The sequence below is a fragment of the Leopardus geoffroyi genome, chromosome B3, assembly GCF_018350155.1.
Source record: "Leopardus geoffroyi isolate Oge1 chromosome B3, O.geoffroyi_Oge1_pat1.0, whole genome shotgun sequence".
NCBI classification, from domain to species: Eukaryota; Metazoa; Chordata; class Mammalia; order Carnivora; family Felidae; genus Leopardus; species Leopardus geoffroyi.
In genome coordinates this window covers 68,220,514-68,227,500 of record NC_059337.1, presented here as the reverse complement: position 1 = coordinate 68,227,500, position 6,987 = coordinate 68,220,514, and the positions used below count along the sequence as shown (strand labels likewise).

Here is a 6,987-nt window from a genome sequence, read left to right as displayed (position 1 = left end):
GTTTCTCATTTCAAAATCAGGACCTCAGAGAGTGGCCAGGAGCCGCCTGTCTAGTGAGACGCGGAAGGGCGTGGTGGGCACAACTAAGAAATATGAAAAGAGAGAGAGAAAAAAAGGTGAGTTCCACTTGCTCCTCCATAGCCGTATTTTTGGAGGAAAGTACTGTTTCAAGCTCATTTTAATATATCTGGCCTGCGACTGAGACAATACTATTCGGGGAAATGTAATAGACACCCCATTCTCATTTTTTTTCAGAACTTGGCGGAGGCTGAAGGCCCTGTAACGGAGAAACTGATTCTACGGGACCCGAAGTGAGGCAGCCTGAGTTAGGGTGTACAAACGCTGATCTGGGTACCCCTGAAGCAGGGCCTTTAGAGGTTACTTCGGCTCTGGAAACTGGCCCGTATTTGAGGAACTGATGGCTCAAATCTTAGCGCATAAGTAGTTAAATACACAAAGAAGACCTGTCATGGGAGAGTTGAGTGCGCGGGGCGAGCGAAGTCTTCGGGAGGCGACAGCTGCAGAAGCGGCATTCGTTGGAATATGCAATTAGGAGGCCCGCTCCAGTCCCACACGCTATCCTGTTGACGGACAGTACTGCACACCCCCAACTCTTGTCCCTGGGCTGCTGATCCATTCTCAAACGTCAGCGGTCCCATCAGGATGTTCTCTTTTTTCTGGGATGTAATTCATTTAGGGGAGGACTCAAGTTAAATACGGGCAATGTTGCGTACGTTTACTAGATCACCTCTCCTCACCCGCACGTAAACTTGGGAAGAACAGAGACAGAGCTGTATCTATTTTATCCGTTGTTGTATCCCTGTCGCCTAGCAGTGCGCATTTCCCGAATGAATGAATTAAGTAGAGAACATTTTGCTAGAATCATTTTGCCCCCTTCGGAGTTCAGTCCTTAAGCGTTCCACCTTGCCCAGCCTGAAGAAGATTCTCTGAAGAAATGGGAATAAAATGGAAGTGAAGCATTGTACCAACTGTTTATTTAGTGCCTACTATGCAATATGGTGTAGGATAAACAGCAAAAACAGACAGTTTTGGGGGCGTTGGGGAGGAGAATATTAAGTAATGATATTAATGAGGACATAATTATCCACTGAGAGAAGTGTAGTAAGGTAGGGAATACTATTCTATGATAGGGTATAATAAAAGATCCTTGATGCGGGGAGGAGCAACATACCGATGGTTAACTGATGTGAAGAATCAGAAATTGGCAAAAAGGTGGGATGGTGGAGTGGAACAGCGATCAAGAGACAAAGGCACTGAAGAGGAACCATCGATTTTAACAGGATCCGGTGCATCAGAGACTAAACCGAACCTATTCCTACTCTTTTCTTCTTGCTTGAGAAATGACTTATGTTGTCTTTAACCTCCTCCCTCCCTCAAACTTGACATTGTTTTGGATTTTGGATGTCTCAGCTTTCCTTTTCTTAAAAACCTGACACTGCTGTTGAACACTAAGCACCTTTTCTCTGTCATAATCCTTTTTTCCCAAACTGAGCTCTTCGATTTTGTTTCTTTTGTCTCGTTTAAGATGGAAGTTACTGGTTCTTAATGATACTAACATAATTACTTATTTGCCTTGTCCATGTACACATATATACACACATACATATATGTAAAACAATAATAACAATATTGCTAAATAAGTGCTGAATGAAGCTTGTTTCTTTTTTCTTCAAAAATACTCTTTTAAATCAACTGGACATAATTCTCTTTGGTTATATATGGATGTACCATGGTTTATTCAACCAGGCCCCTATGGATAGATATACGCACTATTTCCAGCCTTTTGCTATTACAAAAAGTTCCCTGTGCATACACAATATGCTTTTGCTAATCGACCGTTAGCACAGAGTCCTATAAATGGGATTGCTAGGTTAGAGGGTAAAAGAACATGTTATTTTGTTTAATATTGTCAAATTCACCATCATAGGCATTATACAATTTTGTATTCACATTTGTGAAGTATGAGAGTTCCTGTTTCCCCATGGCCTCTCTAATGGAGTCGATTTTGGCTAATTTGATAGGTGGCAAATGGTGTCTCATTACAGTTTTGCATTTATCTTTTTATGAGTAAGGTGGAGCATCTTTTCAAATGATGTGTACATACGGTGAAGTATGATGAGTTTTAAGGAATGTTGGAGATCTACAGCTATGAAATGAAGGGAAACAAGCAAGGCCCAAAATAATGTGTACAGTATGCTCCTTTTTGTGTAAGGTGGAGGGAGGTCAGAAATACATACACAAATAGACACTTGCTTATATTTTCAAAAATAAACAATGGAAAGGTAAACCAAACTCTAATAAAAATGGTAACCAATAGAGGGAGAGCAAGGCCTATTTCCTATCAGATAACCTTTAAAAAAAAAAAATTGGAAGCTTTTTACATATTAGCCCAATATAAAACAGGTTGAACTCTTTTAACGACTTTTATTGGGCTTTTTGCTTTGTGTTTTTATTTGTTTAAATTATAATCGGTCTCTCCCCTTAATGCTTTAGATTCTGAGTCATCCCTTAATGCTTGGATTCTGAGTCATCAGAAATGTTATCCCCACTCCCAGGTTATAAAGGATTTCACTCATTTAATTTTTCTAGTACTGGGTGGTTTTTCTTTTTTTTTTTTTAAAAATATGTCTCTGATCCTTTTGCAATTTATCCAGTGTAGAATAAAGAATGGAATTTTCTCTTTTTCCATATGGCCATCCAACCTTAGACATTTTCATTTTCTCTCGCTTCAGCAGACTCCCACACCTACCTCTAAAAGTAGCAAAACTCTACTACTGAAAGCCCCATGGAGTACAGATGGTCCCCAATTTGATTGTTCAACTTCAGATTTTTTTGATTTTATGATGGTATGGAATGCATATGCATTTGGTAGAAATCATTCTTTGAATTTTGAATTTTGATTTTTCCTGGGGCTAGCAATATGCCGTGCGATACTCTCATGATGCTGGACAGTGGCAGCGAGCTGCAGCTCCCAGTCAGCCACATGATGACGAGAGTAAACAACCCATACACTTACTATCATCCTTACTCCTACAACTGTGCTGGTTTTTTTTTTTTTTTTAATGTTTATTTTTGAGAGAGAGGGTGAGCAGGGGAGGAGAAGAGGGAGTGGGGGACCGAAGATCTGAAGTGAACTCTGCACTGACAGCAGCAAGCCCGATGTTGGGCTTGAACTCAGAAACTGTGAGAGCATGACCTGAACTAAGTCAGATGCTCAACCGACTGAGCGACCCTGGCGGCCAACACCCATTCTGTTTTTCACTTTCAGTACAATATACAATAAGTTACATGGGATAATTTATTATAATTTTTTATAAAAAAGGCTTTGTGTTAGATTATTTTGGCCAACCATAAGCTAATGTAAATGCTCTAAGCCTGCTTACAGTAGGGTAGGCTAAACTGTGATGTTCAATAAGGTGTATTAAATGTGTTTTTGACTTAATATTTTCAACTTAAGGGTTTACCATAATTTAACCTCATTGTAAGTTGAGGAAAATCTGTACATTGGGTAAAGGGGACATCATCTTTATTAAAACATTAGACTTTGCTTTTGGTTAGTGCCACCACACGGCACGCATGATTTTCTTTATCCATTACGTCACTTAGCTCTCTCTTCTGTGAAATCAAGTGTCTGCTGAAGTACCTCCCTGAACCTGCTTACTATATCCTCCCTTGGAAAAAGGGTGACTTGTGTAGCATCTCAAATCAGATCCAGAGCTTTTCTCTGAAAAGCCCAAATGATTATCTTTGAAATCACTGCCTCTGAGGCCTGGCACATTGCACAGACACAATTCCACCTATTAATAAAACAGAACCACTTGAGGAAACATCTGTCTTAAATTTAAACTTGACCTAGGTAGAAAATAATACCATGCTCTCATAGCCGAACTCTGAGATGATGGACAAGAAATGTCAAACAGGGACGCCTGGGTGGCTCAGTTGGTTAAGCGTCTGACTCTTGATTTCAGCTCAGGTCATGATCTCATGGTTCATGAGTTTGAGCGCTGTGTCAGCTCTGCACTCTGTGCTAACAGTGTAGAGCCTGCTTGGTTTTCTCTCTCTCTCTCTCTCTCTCTCTCTCTCTCTCTCTCAAAATATATAACCTTAAAAAAAAAATGTCAAACATAGAGTAATAGCCTTCTGAGACTTGTGAGTGAAAGAAACCAATACAAATTTCTCGGAAATAATTTGTGTTCTGGAGCAAGAACTTTTTTTTTTTTAAGGTAGGTAAAATGAAATGGAAAAGGTAATGATGGATATACCAAAATGACTAAATGACTACATAAAAAGTGTAAGTATCTAAAGACTTAGGAATTTTTTGGTCTTTTACAAAGCTAAATAATGGGAAGCTTATAGTGCTTTTAATCATAGTACGTACTTGATTAGATAAATTATTGTGTACCAATTACCAATTGTCAATATACTTATTGATTTGGAAGATATTCAGGATATAATCTGAGAAAAAGCAAGACAAAATTGTCTGTATAATATGATTGCTGTTCTTCATATGCATACATGCAACAACAAAAAAAGGAAAGATATTAACAGTGGTTATTTCTCAGTGGCAACATTGCAGTGACTTTTGCATTCTTCTCTGTGCTTTTCTGCTATCATCATCTGAATTGTTTTATAATGAGTATATTGTTATAGGTTGAATTCTTTCCCCTCAAAATATATGTTGAAGTCCTAACCCTCAGCTTCTCAAAGTGTGACCCTATTGGCAGATGTACTTAGTTAAGATGAAACCATACTAAAATAATGTGGGTCCTTAATCTAATATAACTAGTATCTTCCTAAGAAGAGGAGACAGCCATGTGAGGCGAGAACACCATGTGATGGTGGAGAAAGAGATTGAAGTGTGGTGTCTAAGAACCACCAAGGATTGATGCCCACCCACCGGAAGCTAGGAAGAGGCCAGGTGAAATCAACACCTTGATTTCAGACCTCTAGTGTCTAGAAATGTGAGAGAATAAATTTCTGTTGTTTTAAGCCACTTGTTTTGTGATACTTCATTACAGTAGCCCCGGGAAACTAATATACATATGTTACTTGATAATCATTAAGGTTATTTCCATTTTGAAAATTAAATGGAGTTATAATCAATATGAAGGGAGATGAGCCGTGAAGGCACAAAGTTGACTTCTCACAAAACGTTTCCTGATGGTTATGAGGAGCAACTCTAGAGCCCTCTAGAGCAACTCTAGAGCTGCTCCTGACAACTTATTTGCATGCCTTACCTTTCCTCCTCTAGTTCTAAATCTCTCAAGAAGTCAGGGACTAGGTTCATGTTTACTTCCCACAAAGTGTAGCCCACAACTTTGAATCAAGTTCTCAATGAATGCTTTTTAAATGAATGGATGGATGGATGGATGGATGGATGGATGGATGAGGAATTCCTCTTAGCAAGAAAAGCTTTCAGCCGGGGCGCCTGGGTGGCGCAGTCGGTTGAGCGTCCGACTTCAGCCAGGTCACGATCTCGCGGTCCGTGAGTTCGAGCCCCGCGTCGGGCTCTGGGCTGATGGCTCAGGGTCTGGAGCCTGTTTCCGATTCTGTGTCTCCCTCTCTCTCTGCCCCTCCCCCGTTCATGCTCTGTCTCTCTCTGTCCCAAAAATAAATAAACGTTGAAAAAAAAAATTAAAAAAAAAAGAAAAGCTTTCAGCCACCACTCTTACAGAGTAGGGTGAACAAACTAACAAATGAAAGCAAGAAAAGGCCTTGAGGTGAAAATTAAAAGACTTTAGGCTTGGAATGAGAAGAAGGCAGGTGAACCTGAAGCTCTACATGCCTATGTGCATAGACCCCAGATCCCTAGCTCTGTGGAATGTTAAAAAGCAGGTCCCCATTTGATAATGAGTGTGGGGATTTAAACCAGTGTCCTTGCCATGGGATCTCTAGGGGTCTTTAATACACCGTGGTACTGAATTGTTGTTGTTGTTGTTTTCTGTCATTTCAAAGCAGAATTAGCTTTTAATTAATTTGCAGAATTAGCCTTGATGCACTCTGCCCCATGTTCAACTAAACCTGTTGAGAATACTCTTCAAGGCTGATCTTTTCATTTTCCTGTCCCTGCACCCACACTGTGTCTCCAAGCTTTAGTCAAATGTTTTTATGGTCCCTCATATTGAAGAAATTTGGACATGATTGTAGATTAGATCATGTGTTTTTTAGAATTATTGTCAAAGAAAGAAGATAGAATGAGTATGAGGGAAGTATCTTTTGAAATCACCAAAGGTCTTTCAAAGACAGACATTCCATCAATCTAAAATGTCACTGGCAATGCTTGCTTGACCCTTGGAGTAAGCAGACAAGGAGAGGTTTATGTCAGAATAAGGCAGGCATAGTGTGTTGTTTGGGCCTTCCAAGAAGCAGGCACAAAGACATGATTAGATGTGCAAGAGATTTGCTGGGGGCAATGTTCGTGAAGGGTAAAAGAGGAAGCAGGAATAAGGGGACAGCTTTACATCATGATGCATGTCTCACACCTGCAGGGAGAGGGAGGAAGGGTTGGGTAGGACGAATCAACAACTACAGCGCAGTTCTAAGAAATTTTGGCCTGGCTGAGAGGGTATTCCTCATATACGGTCATATGTGAAAGAAATCCTATACCCCATAGGAACAGAACAACAGTTGTAACCCTAAGCCATTAGCTGATAGTGGTCCACAATGCACATACCATGGTGGATCTGGAGGGCCAGCAGCTGGGACTATCCACCTTTATGCAGGAAAGCAGAGGGGTGAATGTTTATGACCCCACAGGGGAATGAAGTCAGATGACCAGGGTTTGAATTTCAGGTCTAGCATTTAATTCTGGGAAGTTATCTAACTTGTCTGAGCCCCCAAATTCCTCATCTGCAAAATGGAAATTATTAAAGTATCCACCTCAGAAAGTTGTGATGAGAATGACATGACTCTAAAATTCTTAGCATTTTTTCCTGGTCCAATGAAGACCTCAGTAAATGTTAACTA

General features: G+C 40.1%; 1 long non-coding RNA gene across 1 annotated transcript; it reads left to right on the top strand.

The window, feature by feature from the left end:
• The first annotated feature begins 3 nt into the window (after positions 1 to 3).
• On the top strand, positions 4 to 1,673 carry LOC123583232. Its single transcript, XR_006704798.1, has 2 exons — positions 4 to 116; positions 256 to 1,673. It is a non-coding gene; the product is annotated as an uncharacterized LOC123583232 (long non-coding RNA).
• Positions 1,674 to 6,987: the final 5,314 nt, after the last annotated feature.